General features: G+C 37.5%; 1 pseudogene; it reads left to right on the top strand.

Annotated features, from left to right (window-relative positions):
* The first annotated feature begins 973 nt into the window (after positions 1-973).
* On the top strand, positions 974-1809 carry LOC136152366 (profilin-1 pseudogene; annotated as a pseudogene).
* The last annotated feature ends 23595 nt before the right edge of the window (positions 1810-25404 follow it).

Consider the following 25404-nt stretch of genomic DNA (forward strand, 5'->3'; position numbering starts at 1 on the left):
TAATTATTTATAGTGAGTGGGTTGAAAAATGTTTGGAAGTGTTGAATCTCATGGTTTGAATATAGCTCTAATATATTCTTTACTTTTGGAACACACCACACAAAATTAAAATAAAATCCATTAGAATGGAAAAAAAAAATCTGTATTTCAAATGACTATTATGATTACAGTAAAGAGGAAGAAAGAACTACCTGAAGTGATTTAAAAAGAAGAATTTTAATGACAATGTATAATCTACAAATAAAAAACCAGACAAAATCTAAGCTATAATGAATGGGTTTCAGTCTGAGGGCAGTGATATTAGAAATAAATCTACACCGATTTTTTTTGTTTGTTTCTTTTTTTGATTAGTTTGAGCAAAATAATTTTATTATTGATAAAGAGAACCAGTTTTCTCATGGCTGAAGTAATACCTTACACTACATTGAAATGGAGGCAGGATAAGATAACACTGGTAGTGTTTTCCTGGGATTGGGCTACCAAGTGTGAACATATGATCTAAGTCTCCTTGAATAATTGGTACAGGATTAAAAAGTAAGTACAGAATGAGTTTGGAAATTTTTTTTTAATTCTTTTTATTTTTTATTGGTCAGAAAGTAAAGACATACTCAAAGAGAATTAGGACATATATTTAAAAAAAAAAAAAAGATACTAAAGGACACTGGATCCAGTCTGAAGGGGCCCCCACTGGATAAATCTGGGACATTTCGACTATCAAAGTCAATAACAATACCTATTACAATCAAACAAAGTGAGGAAACCATGCATTTAAATTTAAATGACTAAATTGGTGATTATTATAAAGTGGGAGAAAGAAAATATTCATTTAGATTTGAATTCCACCTAAAAATGTATGGGAATGATGGAGATTCTTTAAAAATTGCATTTGCAAAGTTCGGTATCTGGGCAGGCGAGGGGAGGGAGAGAGTTGCAAATAAAAATCTAGGGGGGTGGGGAGGAGCAGGAAGTGGCGGTGCGAAGGCTGCTGCACAGCTAGCAGAGCCGCGGTCCGGACGGCAGCGCGTGCCCCAAGCTCTTCGTCTTCCCCCGCCCGCCAGCCCGAGCCCAGCCCGCGGCCCCAGCAGCAGCCCCGAGAGCAGCCCCGATAGCAGCGCCATGGCCGGGTGGAACGCCTACATGGACAACCTCATGGCGGACGGGACCTGTCAGGACGCAGCCATCGTGGGCTATAAGGACTCGCCCTCCGTCTGGGCCGCCGTCCCCGGCAAGACCTTCGTCAACATCCCGCCTGCTGAGGTCGGTATCCTGGTTGGCAAAGACCCGGTCAAGTTTTTTCGTGAACGGGCTAACGCTTGGGGGCCAGAAATGTCCTGTGATCCGGGACTCACTGCTGCAGGACGGAGAATTTACCATGGATCTTCGTACCAAGAGCACCGGTGGAGCCCCAACCTTCAATATCACTGTCACCATGACTGCCAAGACGCTAGTCCTGCTGATGGGCAAAGAAGGTGTCCACGGCGGTATGATCATCAAGAAATGTTATGAAATGGCTTCTCACCTGCGGCGTTCCCAGTACTGACCTCGTCTGGCCCTCCCCTCACCACTCCCCACTGCTTTTGCACCCCTCTCCTTCCCACACACATACATACACCATTTTTAGTTTTGGGGCCATTACCCCACACCCCTTATTGCTGCCAAAACCACATGGGCTGGGGGCCCGGGCTAGATGGACAGACACCCCCTGCCCCCAATCCATACCCCTCCTGTGTGTGGTTGGAAAACTTTTTTGTTTTTTGGGTTTTTTTTCTGAATAAAAAAGATTCTACTAACAAAAAAAAAAAAAAAAAAAAAAAAAAAAAGTCATTTAGAGTCTCTGATATTAATAACTGTTTCAGGTAAGATTCAGTAATAGTTGCCAAGACTCATTGGGAAAAGACCAAGAATCAAAGTATAGTAGGTATTATTTACCTATATACTACCCTTTCTGTCTCAGAGTGAGAGAGAGAGAGAAGGGGAGAGAGTGAAAAATCAAATATAATGAATTTTTTTAAAGCAAAAAGTATAAGGAAGTCTTTTTCAGTATTCTTGCAACTTTGTGAAAAGAAAAAGTTACCAAAATGTCCAACTGTTCAACACTTGTGAGTACTATTTTATTCAGTACAAAATGGGATACATAGTATAGTTCTGACTACAAAAATGATGTGGGTAACTGCACTCAGCTGAACCATTAGATTCTAAGCACATAATCTTCCTCAAAGCGCATCATTATGGTTAAAAAGGTGTTGACTTGTGAATGAGACATCATTTTACATCTTACAGTGATACTATTACAACACTAAACATAACAAATCAACACTTCTCTGCTTAAAAGTGGGGGCTGTCAGAAGTATATTTACACAATGAAACAAGGTACATGGCACAAAAATAAGAACTAGGTTCTGGAAGCAGGCGGACATGAGCTTAGATTCCAGCTCAGCTGCTTTGAGCCCCTTGATATTAGAAAAATGACTTAGAATCTTTTGTTTCCTCATCAATAGCATGAGGATAATTAGTAACAGTCCCTTCATGGAACTGTCATAGGGTCCAAAGGGGAAAATTCAAGAAAACACCTAATACAAAGCTACATCATAGCTCATTTTTCGTATATGTCAGCTACTGTAATTAATAAGGATTTCACATAATAGAGGTAACTTAATACTGCTTCTTCTCAAACCCTACATGAGAAACACTTCCATAGATTGGAAATCTTAACCGATTCATGATCTAAAATTAAGTTGGTGATTTATTTCACTCACACATCAAACAGAATGCACTTAGGCTTCTTTTTCAGTACCTTTCTTGTAGAAGAAAAAAGAAAAAAACAAAAGGAAAACTGTATCTAAAGTTAGTTCCTCAAAGTGACACTTCAAATGATTTCTGCTGCTTCCGTTTCTACTTTCCTTAGATATGCTCTGACAACATTTCACTGCCTCCACAACCAACTGCTTGAGAGTTCCATAAGATTTGTATATACATATATATATATATATATATTAGTTGCAGGACAGAGACATACTGTGTCATTGAAAATTTCAAAGTATTTTACATTTCTTTTGCTTGGCACTCTGCAATTTTATAAATGTCAATTTTAAAATGTTTTTATTGTTATTAATTGAGCTTTACTCTGGAATCTCAAATGCTTATTTTATTATTTTCTCACTTTGCTAAATAAAGCCAGTAATGCAAGAAAAGCAGAGAAAATCAGTTTTCTTCTCAATTTTTCAGTTTCACATGATTGAAGTGTTTCTCTGCCTCTGGACACTGCACACTTTGATGAATATTGACTTCAGAAATTTCAGAGCAAAACAAAGTTTAGTCAAAAATAAGACTGGAAAAGAAACATTATTTTAGAAACATTGAAACGGCATGAAATGAAGAGACAATGCATACAGATTTTATTATTAAGTGTGTAGCTATGAAACTAACAAACTACTATGGTGCTTGGTTAATTTGTTCATTTAATTATTCAGCATCTAATTATAGGAAGAGGACAATGCTATTGCAAGTGATTTTTAAAATGTAGGTACCATCTAACAGGTTCCCATTTTTTATAATAAAAATAATGAATATCTTTATTGTTTTATTTATGTCATGGACACTGTCTACTTTTTTTTAAACTAATAATTATTTTTATTTTCAGCATTTTTGGAAACATAGTTAATGGTACTAAAAGGCTTGAAGTGATGACTGTTTACCAGCAACACACAATATTTGAAAATATACAAATCCAGCATTAAATGAAGTTAAAAGTTCCATTACAAAAGCTAAGCTCTTTTATTTAATAAGATGTACATTTCTTTGAAAGACAAAAGGCATCATTTTACAGACTATCTTCCAAGGATCTATCATTTTCTTAAATATAGCTATTATCACAGATTTATCATTATCAAAGCATTCTATAGTAATTTATAAATACAACCTTTTAAGAAAACTTCCAGTATGCAAATCCACTTATTTGCCTATGAAGCACAGTCTGAACAATTGGTGACAGTTTAAAGTCTGCACTGTTCCACTTCTTTGATTTTTATAGGTTGGAATAGAAGTCTTTATCCTAGAAAATTAGCCACTGAATTCATCTTGGCTATCATGTGCCCTGAGAAATGTATCTTTAGGCCTGTGCATATCAATAATTTAAAATCAAGGGGTGGAGCAGTATCAACAATTAAGCTCTTAAAACGTGGCTTTTAATTAGAAAAGGATGTTAAAATAGGGGAACACTTTAAAGTAGTAAAATGAAACCCATTTGTAACATACTGGCAGTTAAACTTATTCCCTTTTTATTATTCCTTAGAAACTCTATGTTGTACTTACAAGGCAATCTCAATTCTTTAGTGCTAGTTTTGAATCAAGTATAAGCTGACAGTTGCTAGGTTTCTTATTTCAGTTTTGTAAGTTCTCTTGTGTCACTTTTCAAAACTGAAAAACCGTTTCTTTCTTTAGGTCTTATGTATTTCTTGAAAAAATGCTTGTTTTTGCTTTTCTGGATTTATAACAATCCATTTTATATATTATACCAAGTATGCTTAAAATAAAACAAAGTGTTAACTAAACTTTATATTCAGAAGTCCGGTATTCTTAGTGAGGGTCTGAAGATTTTTACACATTACATTTAGTACATTTAGAAATGTACTGCCTCTAGAAATTTCTTTAGAGGCAGAATGGGTAACCTAAATATTGTTGACAAAATGATGATTTTAACCACTTTCTTGGGATTATATTTCATATACTTAACTACAGTTTAATCAGTGCCTATTATTTGGCATTACTGAGAATGGAGGTAAGGTCATACTATAATATTCTTTCCAAACAAAATTTCTCTGCAGGGGAAAACCATTTTACTTACTTTGTATTTTTAGAAAACACATCAACACTTCCATTTTTAAAAGGTAAATGGAATTTGTACAGTATACCACTTGTACCACTAATTAATACAGAGATCTGACCATACTTACAGCCTCAAGGCATGGTTGGGCTTTTATCCAGAACATCAATTATATAAGAAAATATGTCTGTATTTAGCAGAAGAATGATTGATCTAAAAAAAATCCCCAAGAGTAGCAGGAGTGAAAATTCTGTAGAAGGCACAGTAGTCTTTCTCCCACACATAAGCTAATAAGAATTAGCGTTCTACTCCTCAATAACTCAATCTTCCTCTATATAATTTATCAGAGACATTCTTAAGGCTATTCATATGTAGGGCTGATTAACAAATGTCAAGGATTTATAAATCTATCATTTCTTTACTTGACTAATATTTAATGGGATCAATGATGCCCCGAGCATTTAGTCACATTTGTGCGCACTTTTCTCTTGTTTCAGATTTACTTTCACACCCCTGGGCCTTCACATACACCATTCCTCTTGTCTGTAATGACCTTTTCCTTATTCTTTACTTGGATTATTAATTTGCTTTCAGGTTTTAGGCAAAGTTTGACCTCATGGAAGTCTTCCCAAGTTTTCCATCCAGTACAGTGTGATTCAAAATGCTTCTCTTCTCTATTCATAGATGATTCTCGGATATATCTATAAATGTATTTATTACAATATACTATCATGATTTTACCTACCTAACCTCTGGTCAGATTCTCAAACAGTTTTATACAGCAGTTAAGATTTTTAATTGTTATTCATTTAAAAGAATCCACTCCATATTTCAGGCAGTTCTCAAAAGTACTCACAGATATAGAACTTTTCATGGTGGCAAGAATACACAAAACTGTACAAAAAAGGTCTCAATGACCTGGACAACCACAACGGCATGGTCATTCACCTAGAGCCCGACATCCTGGAGTGTGAAGTCAAGTGGGCCTCAGGAAGCATTAGTAGGAACAAAGCTAGTGGAGGTGATGGAATTCCAGCTGAGCTATTTCAAGTCCTAAAAGATGATGCTGTTAAAGTGCTGCACTCAAAAGGCCAGCAAATTTGGAGAACTCTGGAGTGGTCACAGGACTGGAAAAGGTCAGTTTTCACTCCAATCCCAAAGAAGGGCAATGCCAAAGAATGTTCAGACTACCACACAATTGCCCTCATTTCACATGCTAGCAAGATAATGCTCAAAATCCTTCAAACTAGGCTTCAGCCATATATGAACTGAGAATTTCCAGATGTATAAGGTGGGTTTAGAAAAGGCAGAGGAACCAGAGATCAAATTGACAACATCTGTTGGATTATAGAAAAAGCAAGAGAAATCCAGAAAAAAATATCTACTTATGCTTCTTCATTGACTACACTGAAGCCTTTGACTGTGTGGATCACAATAAATAGTGGAAAATTCTTAGAGATGGGAATACCAGACCACCTTATCTGCCTTCTGAGAAACCTGTATGCAAGTCAAGAAGCAACAGTCAGAACTGGACATGGAACAATGAACTGGTTCCAAATTGGGAAAGGAGTATATCAAGTTGTATACTGTCACCCTGCTTATTTAATTTCTATGCAGAGTACAATATTCAAAATGCCAGACTGGATGCAGCACAAGTTGGTACCAAGACTGCTGGGAGAAAATCAATAACCTCACATATGCAGATGACACCACCATTATGGCAGAAAAAGAGGAACTGAACAGCCACTTGATGAAGGTGAAACAGGAGAGTGAAAAAGCTGGCTTAAACATCAGCATTCAAAAATCTAAGATCATGGCATCTGGTCCCATCACTTCATGGCAAATAGGTAGTGAAAAAATGTCAACAGTCTCAGACTTTTTGTTCTTGGGCTCCAAAATCACTGTGGACAGTGACTGCAGCCATGAAATTAAAAGACACTTCCTCCTTGGAATAAAATGTATGACCAACATAGACAGCATATTAAAAAGCAGAAACATCACTTTGCTGACAAAGGTCCCGATAGTCAAAGGTATGATTTGTCCAGTATTCATGTATGGATCTGAGATTTGTGCCATAAAGAAGGCTGAATGCCAAAGAATTGATGCTTTCGCACTGAGGTGCTGGAGAAGACTCTTGATAGTCCCTTGGACAGCAAGGAGATCAAAGTAGTCAATCATAAAGGAAATCAACCCTGACTATTCATTGGTAGGACTGATGTTGAAGCTGAATCTCCAATACTTTGGACACATGACATGAAGAGCGGACCCTTTCAGAAAGATCTTGATGGTAGCAAAGACAGAGGGCGGGAGGAGAAGGCGGCAATAGAGGAGGAGATGGTTGAATGGCATCAGCGACTCAACGGACATAAGTGTGAGCAAATTCAGGGAGATAGTGATGGAAGGGGAAGCCTGGCATGCTGCAGTCCATGGGGTTGCAAAGAGTTGGATACGACTTAGTGACTGAACAACAACAAAGTATGTAAGAAGATAATATATTATGACCAAGTTTACATCATTGTAAGATGGAATTCATGTTGAAAAATAAACTTGGATGTTTACAGCAGGTGTCCTCCTAATTGCCACAAGCTTAAAACAACCAAAATGTAAATGAATGGATAAATAAAACACAGTATATCCACGCAATGGAATACTATTGGACAATAAAAAGTAATCCATGGAGGGATCTTACATTTATTTTACTAGTCTCAATAGTTTTTATATGTCAATGTCCCCAAATTGACATACTGATTTAAATTAACTAGGGCTTTGCAAGTTAACACTCTGATTAAACTGGTATACACAAAAATGTTAAGACCAAAAACAGAAACAGTGTCCTAAAAGGAGAACAAAGCTGGTAACTGGCATTATCAGATATACAGACTGACTATAAAGATACACTGCACATCATCACGGAAAAATACTTAAGAACTATGGTAATATGAATGGTTAAAGCAGGACACTTTTTTAACAAAGAGTTTTGGAGCATTTGCATAGGTCAAAGGGATAATTCATTGAAAAGTAGAGGGAATATTTGTCAGACACTTTGACATCAAAAACAAAATATGCCCTTCTGTTTGTTTCTTAGAAATTCCACTCCTAAAACCTGTTTTTTGTTTTGTTTTTTTTTTTAATTTTCTAAGTGTAACCCGTCCCATTATTCTCAATCACCCTCTCTCTTTCTCTCTTCCTGTTGTGTACAGAGTAACTTCAGAGGGGGCTATGTTAAGACTGTATGGTAAAATCCCTTTAGACTTAAACTCTGAGTTTATGACATATCCTTTATTGTATGTGAGATAGTTTAATAAGGGCACATAGGCATAATGATGGTGCTATCTGTGTTCATTTAGAGACTTCTAGGAACATGGGGGCTCTGTGTGGCAGAAGGTTTTATTTTTCTCAGCCCACCTCTAGGCCAGCCTCTGTTTCAACTTGCCAACTCCCCTCCATGGGCCACAGTTTTCTGCTTTCCGCCACAGGTTCTTTACTGAAACCACAGACAAGTGCAGTTGGGAACTGGGCAGAGTGAGGAGAGGTGCCCAGTGATAAGTGTCCTAGACAACCTTCCTTTGAACAGACATTTCTGGGAGGCAGCTGTGGTTTTCAGATGTTCTGGCTGAATGGAGTCCTTACAAGCTGCACGAGAAAGTCATGGCAGAGCTCTTTTCCTTTTCCCTTGTCTCTCTGTGATTTTTCCTTTTCTCACTCCTATTCACCCAAAACACACCTACTACCTATGCTCTAGTTTCATGCTGTGCTTTTAAGGTAACATAAAATAAAAACCATGCTTTGGAACAAAGCACGAGGAAGTGGCCTTTGATTTAATATGTAAAAGGCAGTGAAAGTTGAAAGTCACTCAGAGGTTTATATTTTAGGACAGCAGAGAATAGCCAAGGCACTATCACAAGGAATGGAAGCACGCCCACCCTCTTTTCTTCAAAAGTTAATGAAAATACAGGTCACACCCTTTGCCATTTTGCAGATAATGAAATGCAAGTTGAAAAGTAGAATTCTTCCAGAGTTGGATGTAGAATTCAGAAATCCTTAATCCTTGTCTGGTCTTACAGAAATACTTCTTGTGAACCACACTGCTTAAGTCTCTGATAAATGCTGTAATTTATTTGGAAAAGAAGACAATGATTTTATAGCAGAATTCAATGTTTTAGTGCCATTTACAGGAAATGCCTCTGTCTGAAACTCACTGTGATTTGTGGACAGTCCTCAAGTTTGATTTTTGAATAAGTTCCACATTTATCTCTTCTATTTCCCTACAGTATTGCTATGAGATTTATAATCACAGACCAATGAGCTTATGAGTTTAAAAGTAAAATATTCTTAGTGAAAAAAGGAAACTTTCTCATGGATGCTTTTCAATATATTACTACTGCAAGTGCATATTTATGTGATACTTTTGTTTTATTCCTGTTGCATAAAGCAGAAAATATTATATACAAATCAATGGAACATCATTTATATTTTCTTCCAAATTACAATATTTAGAGAGCCTTACAAACTTTTATTGTACTGCCTACTTAATGTGCTCATAGTAATCATTTTATTATAGTGTTACTTAAGCTACTGCTGCTTTAGGTGTTAACAGCCATATTATTTAATCAATGACATCAAACTGCAGTGTTGAGACTATAACTGTACTTCTTCATAAACTGGATTGGTTGCAGTGCTGTGTTAAGTAAAACAAAGTAAAATTTATGTCTGTTTTTACCACATATTTTCACTGCTCATTTTCTCCTAAAGTCTTTTCTGTTAAATCAATGCCAGGAGAGTATTTCATAATAATTTTTGTTTTTCAGTCCTTAAATTGAATTAATGACATTTCCTGGTTTCCCTACTGAGTATCCTGAAATGGAAATTTGACAGTTAAGTATAACATATTGTTCATTCAGCCTGAAAATAAAGTGAATATCTGTATATTTACAGTAGAACAATAATGGATTTATTCTAATTGCTAAGGTGTTTTGAGACAAAGCATTTAAAATATTGAGAAAAGCTGAACATATATTGGCATAAATATTTGTTTTTTAGGATGCACACATTCTCAACCAAAATGAGTTTTATATAAAAGCCACTGGGGAAGTCATGTTTCAGGAGAGCAGGGTACTATGTACGAAGGTTGAAAAGATGATTAAATTACTTGCTGTCCTAGGGAAATTAATATTCTTTGCTGGGAAGGCCATTTATTCTAGGATTATTTTACTTATTTAGATTCATAATTGGGACATATGCTTATCTTCCTGCTCATGAGTCAACTTTAAAGTATTTATGGAAGTTAAAAATAAATTTATTATTCTTCAAATTCTTTTGAAGGTAGCAGATAGATTAAACTGAGAACATGGAAGAGTTTAGGCTTCAGAAAAAAATGTTACATGCTTTTTAATGTTTAAATGTGTAACTTTAATCAAAACATTTATTCAATTTAATGATATTTCCAATTTTAGGTATTATAATGGCTGCTGTCAAAATGCACATGTAATATGTGTATCCTCATAACACAAATACTGGGCCTTATAGTGCTATTATTGCTGCTAACGCTGTTGTAATACTACTTATTGAATTATGTAATGTAGTATGTGATAAAAATGAGAAATAATTAAGCATACAGATAGGTTTAGACAGTGCAACATCCCACGTGGACTGCAGTCCCTATTCAGCCCAACACTGACACCATCTGGATAGAAACAGAACCAAACCATAGCAGCCAGTGGGCTAACTTCGGAGTGGTTTAGCTAGTGATAACTCAGGAGCATCACCAATTCAATGGACACAAACTTGAGCAAACTCCGGGAAGTGATGAGGGGTAGGGAGACCTGGCGTGCTGCAGTCCATGGAGTTGCGAAAAGTCAGACATGGCTTGGGTACTAAACAACAACTCAGGAGCCCAGGCCATGGTTTTAAAAGGATAACCTCTATGGCTTAGAAAATGGGAAGCTGAGGAGTGCATGGTGATGAATAAATCCTTATGGGGTCAGGACAGTTTCAAAGACATGGTGTTGCTGCAAAAGCCTAAGGCAGTTCTCAGGGTCTTAATTTATCCCAGCTCACACTGTGCTTTTCCCCTGCACTCAGGAAGCGGGTGCTCTAGCCTGGATATGAGTCCTAGTAACTACCCTTCAGGAGAAACAGCACATTGGGTCCACAGAAAAAAGTGTTGACATAGCACTGAGGTGGGATGGTATATTGCCAAAGATGCCAGATCGCCCTTGAAATACAGTGGCTAAGTTAATGCGTTAATGGTATGTACTGCTGAGAAGGCAATGGCAACCCACTCCAGTACTCTTGCCTGGAAAAGCCCACGGACGGAAGCGCCTGGTAGGCTACAGTCCATGGGGTCGCGAAGAGTCGGACACGACTGAGTGACTTCACTTTCACTTTTAACTTTAATGCATTGGAGAGGGAAATGGCAACCCACTCCAGTTCTCTTGCCTGGAGAATCCCAGAGGCTGCCGTCTACGGGGTCACACAAAGTCGGACACGACTGACGCAACTTAGCAGCAGCAGTATATCCTATGTGTCCTAAACAATGCCCAATGCAACTGCCAAAGAAACATGGGTCCATCCATCGGAGTTTCCAACAAGTGAAGGGTTGGCAAATTGATTATACTGGCCACCTCCCACGAAGTGAATGTTTTTAATTATGTCTTAGTTTGTGCAGACACAGTGTCTGGGCCTAACCCAAGCCTTCCCCTGTCACTTTACAAACCAGGATGCAACTATTAGGGGATTAGAGAAGTTGAGTACCATGTATATAGACACCCTTATCAAACAGACAGTGTTTGGAGATTATATTTCAAAGGTCATGCATTAATACATTTCAAAGGAACATTCCATTGATGGAGACTACATCTCCATCATAAACATTATCTCCCCTATAAACTGCAAACAGCAGTGCTGGTAGAAAGGAATAATGGAATATTAAGACAGCAGATTAAATTACTATTAGGTAAAGCCACCTTGGCCAGGTGGACTACAGTACCATTTCAAGCTCTAATGATCAACCAGTAGTGCCTCTGCCCCCATAGGCCAGACTTACCAGACTGAGACCCCTTTCAAGACACAATACTGTGACGTTTTGCAAGTCATCGGGGAAAGCTATGGTTCCCACTCTTGTCATGGATCAATTTGTTGAGAATACCAAGTCACATCACACCTGGGAGAGGAGTTATCTGCTGGAGTTTGCAGTGGGATGAGTGAGTTACTTCACATCCAATCTCCCCTGGGATCCCACTGTCCTGTTCCAATTGAGACCTGATGATATACATACCATGGAGAGAGGGGACATAGTGGGGGTTCTGGTGTGGCATCAGGTCCCATCCCTAGTCCATCTCCTCTTACCTGACAATGCTGTCTCCCTTGGTAGACATGTATGGTATGCACAACCAGATCAAATTCCTAAAGCTGCAGCTACATTATTATCTAAGCACCAGGCCACAGTGTAATTCCTATAGAAAGGGAAGATCTTCCTGTACAAGTTTCTATTAAATATCTGCCTTTTAAACCTCAGTCTTCTGCTGTGGTTTCAATACAGAATGGGCACCTGATGGAAACAGCTTTCAACAGTGGGCCCATTTGTATGCCCAGCAAACGAATCTATCCAACTGTTGGGATATGTGGGCAGTTGCACGTCTCAGCTCATTAGGATTTCCATGGTGGTATCACCACTCCAGGGAGGGGATTTGAGGGCCCTAAAGCAGTACATTAAGGAAAAAGAACAAGCTAGGACTAGCACCCTTAATTTACCTGGTGTAGACCACCAGGTTCCTCTCTGTCCATGGAATTCTTCTGACAAGAATACTGGAGTGGGTAGCTGTTCCCTTCTCCAGGGGATCTTCCTGACCCAGGAATCAAACCCTGGTCTCCTGCATTGCAGGAAGATTCTCTGCCATCTGAGCCATTAGGGAAGTCCCAATATTACCAATACTGATTTAGTAGCCTGGACTGCAGCACACACTATCAATAACACTGAGCATAGTCTGGTTCCCTGGCTCCACAACCAAACTACATCAGTAGCATGCCAAACAACTGACCAAAATATTAGCATCAGAGCCATGGGTTGTTACACTCAGATCTGGGATGGATCCATGTTATTTATGGACATTCGAGCATGCGTGAATCCTTATGTTGGAAACATAAACATCACTCTAAAGAGAACCAACCCAACTGTACCAGGGATGTGGGATGTTTGTCACCAGAACCAGGTAGGCATTCAGCCACATTAAAGGACAGCAACTGGTTTGGCAGCCCAGGTATTTCTTGGGTAGCAATACATGGGATCCAATGACTGTGTGGCACAAATCTTTGACCATGGCTTCCACGGACGAGGTTGGGCTGCACCATGAGTTTCCTTTGGGCAAAGGGAAGAATGTGACAGGTGGTAACACACTTGGCCAATTTCCCTCTCAGGGTCAGAAAGATATGTTCTGTTTTCACTGGTACAATCATGTGGCCACTGTCTTTATTCCCTCCACTGGCCTGGAGAATATTATACCGCACATAGAAACCCTTACAAAATTCACCCAGCTAGCCTTAAATGGCAAAGCCTCTCCTTTAGGAATACTGAAATATATCTAATGAGAAATTATCTCTTCCAAACTGGGATGTCCTTGAGCATTATCACTGTCTCACAAGGAGGCACCTGTGCCATTACCCAAACACGAGCTTGTGTGTTTATACCTGATGAGTCTGCTAAATGTACCATCTTTATTAAGTAGCATGAAGACACAAGGAAAGCCCTGAGTGATCTGTCTCCAGTCTAGGGGACTCAAACCAGTGAGTCAGATCATGGCCTCTTGGGGGGGGGGGGGAGGGAATTGTTACTTACATGTGTTTCTTTTGTGTGTGCCTATATTGTTGCTAACGCATCTGGCCCCAATGCTGCCAGAGAGCTGTCAAACCAGGTTCCTTTGTGCTAATAAAACCCCTTGCTGACTCCTCAGGGCATATTGTGGAAAAGAAGGGCCTGTAAATAAGATTGTAAGAGCTGGTCACCAGGGGTGGAGTGTTGAAGGAGGTCACAGAGAGGAGAGGCCCACAAGGTGATCAGTGAGCTGGTTTCAGACAATTAAAGGCTCCTTACCCCTTCTCCTGTGCTTGCAATGTATATTTCCTCCACTTTTCCCGCACTCAGAGTCACTTCAAGCACTGTGCTGTATATATAATCGAACCCTGTTAAGGCCTCTGTTGAAACTCTATTTAGAGTCTGGCAGGTGAGTCCGCAGACCTCATTTCGAGCCTCCCTGGCTTATTATATAAAACCGCCACCTTCCAATCCGGAGTGGTCGGCCTCCTTCCTCCACCTCTCTTTGCCTTTTGAGTTTGGAGGCCAGTTTCAGACTTCACCCGGGACACTCCTGAAGTTTAGAATCCACAGGCAGGAAGTGGACTGTTGGAAAGAACGAGTATCGCAGCACTTCTGAGAATTACAGAATCAGGCCGCGGAGAAGTCCGCTCCACTCGCTTCTCAAAAGACGCTGGCTCTCTGGTGGGATCTCGCGGGATTTCAGATTTCAACGGAAGCCAGTCGGGGAATTCTGGGATGAGACACCCCAGGGTGCCCCGCGCTAGAAGCTTCTTATGCCAAGTTTGTCAGTAAGGAATCTGCCGCCTGGCACCTGTTCTGCAAACTTCAGCGCTCAGTGGACACCTAAAGCCGCCCCGCCCAGTCAGTGCAGTGGAGTCTGTGCCAGGCCTCGCCAGGTACTGGGAAACCCGCGGGGGCAAAGGCGGTGCAGGGGAAGGAATGACGGAGGCCAGAACTGGGCATAAAGCGTGAGCACACGCTATGTACGGAGTTAGAGAAGGTGAGGTTCAGAAAAAGGAGACCGGCACTTTACAAGAACAGATCACCTTTAGTGAGGCGAGAAGGGGCAGCAGTCAGATTAGCGAGCTGCTGCACTTATAAATATAGAGTGAGTATATATAGGCATGTATGTGGAAAGTTACTGTCTGAAGGGAGCCTGTTCTCTCGGAGGAGTTATCTCTTAAATGGCTGGGGCAAGGAATTTTGGAGATTGGCCAGAGGCTGGGCCAGCTGAGAGCTAGGCTTAAGCAATCTTAACGTCCTTTTTTTTCCCCTTCCGGGTGAGAGAGTTCTTTGTTTTGTATAGAATGGTGGGGAGGACCTGGAGGGGAGTTTTAACTCAAGGCTATTTTGAGCCATGTAACTTTCCTTCAGGCTGTAAACCTAATGCCCTTCCAGGAGCCTAAAGGATCTAAAGCAGTGAGGCAGGCTTCTAGTGCAGAAGTCTGATAATCTGTTCCCTGGCTGCTGAAGTCCAAGGTTCTGTTAACCCTGACTTGTGTTCTATTGCATATCCTTGGGGGGCAGTTATTTCTCTCTGTGGCTTAGCAGTGCCAAAATTCATCCCAGTAAACCCACTCCTGTTCCTGGAGTCCTTTCTCTGAAGAGCAATCTTGCAGAATTATCTTCTCTTTGTGCCCTATCTCCTAGGTCTATATCTATATATTTCTATCAATAGATCTACCTTTACTTATAGATAGGCAGAGAGAGACAGATATAGATTGATAGTGATACTAGGAAGGCTTTACGGGTGACTCAGTAGTAAGAGAATCTGCCTCCCAGTACAGAACCAGAGGAGACACAGGTTTGATCTGTGGGTGAGAATATGCCCTGGAGGAGAAAATAGCAACCCACCCCAGTATTCTTGCCTGGAGAATTGCATGGACTGAGAAGCCTAGCAGGATACAGTTGAACACAACTGAGTGCCTAAGCACAAGCACGCTAGGTATAGGAGAAAGGAGAGGTTTATTTTAAGGAACAGTCTCATGTGATTGCAGAGGCTAGCAAATATGAAATCTGCAGGGACAGCCAGCAGTCTACAGGTCAGACTTAAGCTAAAGCTTGAACACAGTCTGAAGTCCAATTGCCTTAAGCCCTTCGACTGATTAGATGAGGCCCACCCACATAATGGAGGATAAATACTTTACAAGAATACACAGAAGAACTATGCAAAAAAAGATCTTTATGACTCAGATAACCAAGATGGAGTGATCACTCACCTAGAGTCAGACATCCTGGAGTGTGAAGTCAAGTGGGCTGTAGGAAGCATCACTGTGAACAAGACTAGTGGAGGTGATGGAATTCCATTTGAGCTATTTCAGATCCCAAAAGATGATGCTATAAAATGCTGCACTCAATATGCCAGCAAATTTGGAAAATTCAGCAGTGGCCAGAGGATTGGAAAAGGTCAGTTTTCATTTCAATCCCAAAGAAAGGCACTGCCAAAGAATGTTCAAACTATTGAAAGGGCTCAATATAGCTTTATAAATACTAGTCAGTTATTATAGAAAATGTTACAAACATTAGGCCTCAGAAATATATTTATAAGAAATTTCTTTCACCTGCCAATTAAAACCAGTGATCACGTGAGCATGCACATGCCATAGAGAAAGAATCTGAAAATATATTCAGGAATGTACAAGTGTGTGTGTATTAAAATAAGAAACACTGGATACAAATTGTCTTCTGATTAATACTACACCCAAATAACCGAGTTATAAAGTTAATATTAAATACCAATCTCGATGTTACAAAAATCACTGGCTTTGCACAGTATATAACTTAATTTGCTTCTCTGACTAATATCTATAACAAAATCTTTCAGGTAGAGTCATCAGTGACTTATTGGTGATATAATATAATTGAAATTATCAACAGATAAAATTAAAAGGGAGGTTTAAATGATAGAATTATAGTACATGCCAGCAATTTCTCAAAGTGAATTACCCAAATATAACTGCATAATTCTGCTGTGTTCTAAAGTTCAACAGCCTGAAATGTGATTGAATTATGCATGCATTAATAAGACTGCATATCAAAAGGGAGAAGATAACAGAAATGGTTTAATATCTATATGGACTAGAAATCTATTAATGAAGTGAAGTGAAGTCGCTCAGTCATGTCCAAATCATCTTTGTGACCCCATGGACTGTAGCCCACCATGCTCCTCCATCCATGGGATTTTCCAGACAAGAGTACTGGAGTGGGTTGCCATTTCCTTTTCCAGAGGATCTTCCCAACCCAGGGATCGAACCTGGGTCTCCTGCATTGTAGGCAGGTGCTTTAGTCTGAGCCACCAAGGAAGCCCCTTGATTTCTATTAGTAATAGAAATCTATTAATAGTGTCTATGGATTATATGCTCTGTTTTCTGTTGCATTCACTTCAGATGGATCAAACAAAAAGTATGAGGATAGGATTAATTTTCACTTCAGATGCACCAACCAAAAATATGAGGATATATTAATTTTTGATTTCCATACAATATCTTATTAATCTCATTCCTAAAATCTTCAGACATAAACATTAAATTGAAATTACTGAAATCAAAGCTCTATCCACTACCCAAAATATATAGCCAATTTTTAAATTATGACATGTAGTTTATCAGAAAAGGGTTCATTGTTTTAGAAAGAAGTGAAACCTGCATATGAGATATGTATTGACTAAATAACTTCTCAAAAGAAAATTATAATCTCTAAATTTCTTATGTTTGATTTACTTATTTCCAAATAAAATTGTTTTGTTTATTAGGAAACAGTATTTCATTGAATTCACAAAACTGTAGCTAGAAAAGAAGTATCTTTCATAAATTGGCTGGCATATTGATTGGCAGAACAAGATAATTTGTTTTAATGTAGTTCTATGTTCACTTTTTCCTTTCATTTACTTCTCTTCATAAAACAAAATTCAAGTGATGCTGGATTGTTAATGTTTTAAGATGTCTTGATCCTCTCTTCAATTTGAGTTACACAATAGCTTTGTTTCTGCAAAAAGTTAACTCTCATAGATTTGTCTTTCAGTTCCACTTATGAGCCTCGATAATTTCTAGCTTAGGCAATTATGTCATCTAGGCTAAGTGAGTCAAAAACATTTTTTCGAACACAGCAAATTTTGTTTTAAAAACATAATTCATAGGTATGTCATGAATGTGTAAAGGACTGACTTACCTGGTGTGTGCTCATCTTTATGGTCAGAAAATCATGACTCATCTTGACTTTTTAATGCAATCTTGAATTTCATATGCTTTCTGTATCATTACTGTTCACCTGGATGCTTTCCTGGTTAATTCTAGAAAGAACAACAAACCTTACAAGAAAAATAAGAGCCTCAGGGCATTCCCTTGGCTGGACTGGAAATCCAAAATATTTTAAAGGATTCCAACATCAAAAGGAATTTGCTAATGAATTATAGTATTTAAACAGATTAAAATAAATTAGCAACTGGCATTAAATTCCACTGTACTTTTGTTGAGATATCAAGATATACATTTTCAAGTGATAGTGACATTTTATGCAATATGCTATTTATATTTGTTATATATATATGCGTATATATATGCATAGGGATAGGAACATATATATGTGTATATATATATATAGGAGCACAGTGATCACTCCTCAATGGACAGGTGGTAAAAGAGGTGTGTGTGTGTGGTGGTGGTGGAAGGGAGGCTGTGTGTGTGTGTCAAAATTGGAAAAGAAAAAGCTCATTTTTTTACTTTAATAGGGCCATGTATATAGGGCTATGGTATTGATTACCATGATATAGTATTGAACAAAATGGAGTCCCTTTCAGGTAAGATAGAGTTAAATGAATACTTTTCAATTAATCTAACATAAATTTTGTACAATGCTTATAAATGAAAATCAAGTCTCTTATAACAAGAAAACCCAACTAATCACATGGACCTCCGTAAGAGAGAATATTTAAGGGAGATGAAGCATAATTAAGGTTTAAAGGTACAAAAAGAATTAAAAAGACAAGAAACTAAGACAAGTTCATAAGTTAACAGAATGGTGAATAGTACACTGAGAGTCAAGAGAGGTGGTTAGAGAGAAAAGTAGGCATCAGATTATACTCACCTTAGTGTCTGTTCGAAGGATGAAAGAATTTGTTTTAAGAGCAATAGAATACATTTATTTATTTGAGCCAAATAAGATATATTTTTAGGTACACAATGTATATGCTATCATATTTATATCTTACGTCACTAAATTTTTGATTGATACTTTGTCATCTTTGTTGGGGGCTTATTGTTTTCTGATCCCAGTTGTATGTTTGGCTGACACTGAAATTGTATTAGTTGACTGCTAGAATGAAAATGCAGAACTAGAAAATTTATCAGCCCACTCATGATATTATAGCCATCTACTTATACATATATACATATAAAGTGAAATGAAGTGAAGTGAAAGTTGCTCAGTCGTGTCCAACTCTATGCGGCCCCAGGGACTATATAGTCCATGGAATTCTCCAGGCCAGAATGCTGGAGTGGGTAGCCTTTCCCGTCTCCAGGGGATCTTCCCAACCCAGGGATCGAACCCAGGTCTCCTGCATTGCAGGTGGATTCTTTACCAGCTGAGCCACAAGGGAAGCTCAAGAATACTGGAGTGGGTAGCCTATCCCTTCTCCAGTGGATCTTCCCAACCCAGGAATTGAAACAGGGTCTCCTGAATTGCAGGTGGATTCTTTACCAACTAAGCTATGAGGGAAGCCCTATATACATACATACATACACACACACACACACACACACACACACACACACTAAAATATCAATTCAGCTGAAAATGAGAATAAAGGATAATAGAACTAAATATATAAACATCTTAAAATAATTAGTACCAACTACCACAAATTTTGGAATTTTAAGGTAAAATTAATCTCCACTAAGAAGAGATTAATTAATCTCCATTAATTTTATATCACTAACAGTAGTCAAACATTATGGTAAATAAAGGTCTTTTTATATTCAAGTGCACAGAAATTTTAGTTCTCAAGAATTCTTTTTAAGAAAGCTATAAGAAAATAATCCTCAGCAGAAAGAGAAAAAAGAACAGAGAGATAGAAATTTGTAGGGTTTGTGGGCAAAGAATGACATTAATGTAAAATAAAGAGACAGGAGAGCACTGTCATTATGAAAAATATAGAACTGGCAAGTTATTTAGTATGCTTTCTCTTGTAGGAGAGAAGTGTTCCAGTTTTACAATTTTCAAATTAGTGAATGTTTATATGCAAGGAGAAAAAATCTAATAGAACATATAAATTATTAATTTTGAGTAAAAGAGAATATTATATGTTAGGAAATATAAATGACTCAGTTATTAATATTCATATAACAGAAATAAAAACACAATATTATTTCAAATAAAGTTTTTAGTATGAGGATACTGGAAGGATAGAAAAAAACAGTATATGTGATGGAAGGTGATATCAGATGACACCAAATTTTCTTCTTCTATAAGATTTAGGCATATCTATTATTAAAAAGTTAAGAGACAACATGACAGGTACATTACATAGATAAACACTAGAAAGTAGCATAAGAGAAACTTAAGAGTTAAAATTTGATAGATACAAAGATTCATGTAAAAGAAACTCTCTAAATAAACCTTATAGTGTCTTTTGGCTAAATAATGTGCACTTAAGCACTTGATTTTCAAGTTTAAACTAAACAGAAATTATGTGATATATCAACTCTTCATTTGTCTAAGAGGTGAAGGGTATTACTACCTCTGTATGTCTATAAAATAAGAAGTAGTAAAAACTTGCGGGTCTATTTTCCCAGTTGTATTAATGTTTGTTGGTAGAAAAATCAAATTAGAACAAAAGAAAAAATAAATTCTAGGCTTTGAGTGTCTTATTTAATTTGTTCTGCTTTTTAAACAGAAGTATTAATTATTAAGGACATCCATAATGGTGCTAGGTGTGAAGAATCCACTTACCAATGCAGGAAACAAGAGAAACATGTTTGGTCCCTGGATCAGGAAGATCCCCTGGAGGAAGACATGACAACCTACTCCAGTATTCTTGCCTAGAGAATCCCATGGCCAGAGGAGCCTGGCAGGCTGGAGTCCACAGGGTTGCAAAGAGTCAGACATGACTGGAGCAACTAAGCACACATGCATGCATGCACATTAATTATTAAAACTAGATTAAAATGAGAATTGTTTTTTCCTCAAAATAGCATATATGGGTTGTTGATGTGATAAATTTAGGTACAGACACTTACATATACACACACATACCCATATATATGTATACTCTATTTCTATTGATTTTGAATACATAGTAATAGAAAATAGCTCCTGAAATGCTTATTGAAAATTTGTTTTTCTATTGCTTTGCACCAATTACCTTCATAACATTATGTGGGAATTAGTTTGATTAGTTTGATGAAATATTCTGATTGAGACACCTCAGGTATAAATCAAAATTGACTTAATTTAATTTCCATTTGTGATTTGATTAGAATGATATTGATGCTAAACTTATGCAGATAAGCTAGATTTGACAGGTTTTTTTTTATTACTTGAATTTCATTTTTAGAAAACCTAATCACTGAAAAGTATTAAGTGACATTTAAAGAGCATAATTTTCTACTGATTTAACTCTTTGGTTATGTGGAAAACATTTTCTAATGCTTTCATTTTTTTAAGGTTTCATTTTAAGCATTATATCTATACACCCATGTTTTGAGAATTTGTCATATTTGTTTCATAATTTTCAAGGTCTGCAACTTTCAGTGCAAAATGTTAAAATATTTATACTCCCAAGGAACTTAAAATAGAGATATCATCATTACAAGAAATTACTCATATAAGCACTGGGTTCTTGAGGGAACTTTTTCCCCAAACTGTGAGGGTAAACTGTGGACACTCTAAAATATTAATTAGAATTTCTGACAAAATCTTTCTACATTAGTTTTCTATGGCTGCTATAATAAATAACCACAAAGTTGGTAGCTTAAAACAAGACAACTTTTTCTCACAGTTCTAGAGTGCACAGTATGAAATCATTATCACTGAAAAGAAGTCAGTGTGTCAGCAAGGTCTACATCTTTTTGGAAGCTTTACAAGATTCCTTCGTTGCCTTTGCCAGCTCCCAGTGTCTCTTGAAATTCCCTGTCTTTTGGTTGCATTTCTCAAATCACCAAGGTCAGTATCTTTGCATTTCTTCATGCTCTGTCTTTACATAGAATACTCCTTTGTGTGTGTAAAGTCTCCCTCTTATAAAGAGGGTCCACCAGGATAATCCAGGAAAACCTTTCCATCTCAAAATCCTTAATTTAATCATATCTCCAAACGCTCCTTTTGTGGCATAGAAGGTAACAGTTACAGTTCCCAGGATTAAAACATGAAAATCTTTTAGGGGACATTTTTCAGCCTCTTCTACAGTCACTTGGGCCCTCAGGGCTAGTGGATCTCTAATTTATGTAGAACAAGTAGAGAGTCCCTCAAAATCACAACTATTTTAGAATTGCATATTTTGTCTTCCTGTGAACCAGAAGCTATTCTGTCCTGAAAGCATCTTGAATCTTACTACTCAACATGAAGAGTCTCAACATCATAGGAGACATGGTTAAAAATACAAAACCAAGTGGATCAGTCACAGACCTATTGCATCAGAGCTTGTATGTTAACAAGACGGCTCATATGTACACGCTATTCACATGCACTTTGGAGTCTGACAAACAGTGTGTCTATGACCTTTTGTGTCTTTCTAGAGGTACTCTAAGAAAAAAATCACAGGTTTTTAAAAAAAGAGATGATATAGAAAGACTGATACGAATGACTCAAGATAATAATTTCCAGTCTCAACAATCTTCAGAAAAACAGAATCATGGATAATTATGAAAATACTTGGCAAGTTATTTTTTAAATAAAAGTTTTAATTGCCATTTCAGAATAAGTAGTTTTCTTAGACATATAACTTCACTAATAAAAATGAGTTTTATTTGTGTCTCAGATGATATTTTTCTTTATATTATTTCTATTGTGAAATGCTTACCATTAATTAGCTTTCCTTCATGTCATGGTACATTAGTTTCCATCAGCATACCAAAATATATTTTGTTTTGACCAAAATAGAACTAAGCTACAAAATGTTTAGGAGAGCAAAATTCTTTGTCCAGTAATACTAGATGTTCACACCATGCTCTTCATTTATGAAAACCATCCATAGGACAATTTGTATGTTGCAACAGTGTTATTATTAACAAATTATCAATTTAAGCTATTGCCACTTAAATATTTCATTAGTTTATTAGGATACAGAAAAAGTTCTACATTCCAGCTTTCTTTGTTATGTTATCAGGGCCTTTTTCTTGCTTCATATATCTCTTGAGGACATTGAAAATCACTAGCCTGAAAATGGTGGACTGGACAAAATAATTTACTGAAATTTCTATCAGATCAGATTTAAAATTTCCAAAGACCTATATGTAAAAAACTTTAAAACAATGATGAAAGAAATCAAAGATGACACAAATAGATGGAGAAATATACCATGTTCATGCATCAGAAGAATCAATATAGTGAAAATGAGCATACTACCCAAAGTAATCTATAGATTCAATGCAGTCCCTATCAAGCTGCCAATGGTATTCTTCAGAGAATTAGAACAAATTAATTTCACAATTTGTATGGAATTACAGAAAACTTCAAATACCAAAGCAATCTTGAGAAAGAAGAATGGGACTGGAGGAATCAACCTGTCTGACTTCAGGCTATTCTACTAAGCAACAGTCATCAAGACAGTATGGTACTGGCACACAGAAGCATAGATCAGTGGAACAAAATAGAAAGCCCAGAGATACATCCACGTACCTATGGACACCTTATCTTTGACAAAGGAGGCAAGAATATACAATGGAGAAAAGATAGTCTCTTTAACAAGTGGTGTTGGGAAAACTGGTCAACCACTTGTAAAAGAATGAAACTAGAACACTTTCTAACACCATACACAAAAATAAACTCAAGATAGATTAAAGATCTAAATATAAGACCAGAAACTATAAAACTCCTACAGGAAAACATAGACAAAACTTTCTGTGATGTAAATCATAGCAGGATCCTCTATGATCCACCTCTCAGAGTAGTGGAAAAAAAAAAAAAAAAAACAAATAGGACCTAATTAAACTTAAAATCTTTTGCACAACAAAGGAAACTATAAGCAAGGTGAAAAGACAACCTTCAGAATGGGAGGAAATAATAGCAAATGAAGCAACTGACAAAGAATTAATCTCAAAAATATGTAAGCAACTCCTGCAGCTCAATTCCAGAAAAATAAATAACCCAGTCAAAAAGTGGGCCAAAGAAATAAACAGACATTTCTCCAAAGAAGACATACAGATGACTAACAAACACATGAAAAGATGCTCAATATCACTCATCATCAGAGAAATGCAAGTCAAAACCACAATGAGGTACCATCTCATGCTGGTCAGAATGGCTGCTATCAAAAAGTCTACAAACAAATGCTGGAGAGGGTGCAGAGAAAAAGGAACCCTCTAACACTGGTCGTGGAAATGCAAACTGGTACAGCCACTATGGAGAACAGTGTGGAGATTCCTTAAAAAACTGGAAATAGAACTGCCATATGACCCAGCAATCCCATTGCTGGGCATACACAGTGAGGAAACCAGTATTGAAAGAGACAAGTGTACCCCAGTGTTCATCACAGCACTGTTTACAATAGCCAGGACATGGAAGCAACCTAGATATCCATTGGCCAACCGAAGGATAAGAAAGATGTGGTACGTATACAAAATGGAATATTACTCAGCCATTAAAAAGAATGCATTTGAATCAGTTCTAATAAGGTGGCTGAATCTGGAGCCTATTATTCAGATTGAAGTAAGTCAGAAAGTAAAACACCAATATAGTATACTAACACATATATATGCAATTTAGAAAGATGGTAATGATGACCCTGTATGCGAGACAGCAAAAGAGACACAGATGTAAAGAATAAACTTTTGGACTCTGTGGGAGAAGGCGAGGGTGGGATTATTTGAGAGAATAGCATTAAAATATGTATATTTTCATATGTGAAATAGATCACCAGTCCAAGTTCTATGCATGAGGCAGGGCGCTCAAGGCTGGTGCACTGGGATGACCCTACAGATAGGATGGGGAGGGAGGTGGGAGGGAAGGTCGGGATGGGGACCACATGTACACCCATGGCTGATTCATGTCAATGTATGGCAAAAACCACCACAATATTGTTAATTAATTAGCCTCCAATTAAAAAAAAATTCTTCAACCAAATATATTTTGTTAAAGTAAATCAATAATGTTGAAAATAATGAAAGTTTATGAAAGACAAGTTAGTTTTCATTGTAGGACGTTTGAAATTCTTAACTGTGAAAATATATTTTATATGTGCTGAATGTACCAAGTTTTGTTTACTTACTATTGATATTCATATACTGTGTAAATCAAACTGTAGATCTTGGATTTGTCTGGAATATGATATTTTATTTTGACGTTTCTCTTTAAGAATCAATATTGGATAGATGAAAATTTTGAGCATTCAGTTCAGTTCAGTTCAGTCACTGAGTTGTGTCCAACTCTTTGTGACCCCATGGAATTCAGCACACCAGGTTTCCCTGTCCATCACCAACTCCTGGAGCTTGCTCAAACTCATGTCCATCGAGTTGGTGATGCCATCCAAACATCTCATCCTCTGTGATCCCCTTCTTCTCCTGTGTTCAGTCAGTCCTTCCCAGCATCAGGGTCTTCTCCAATGAGTCAGTTCTTGGCGTCA

Source organism: Muntiacus reevesi, chromosome 21, assembly GCF_963930625.1.
Source record: "Muntiacus reevesi chromosome 21, mMunRee1.1, whole genome shotgun sequence".
NCBI classification, from domain to species: domain Eukaryota; kingdom Metazoa; phylum Chordata; class Mammalia; order Artiodactyla; family Cervidae; genus Muntiacus; species Muntiacus reevesi.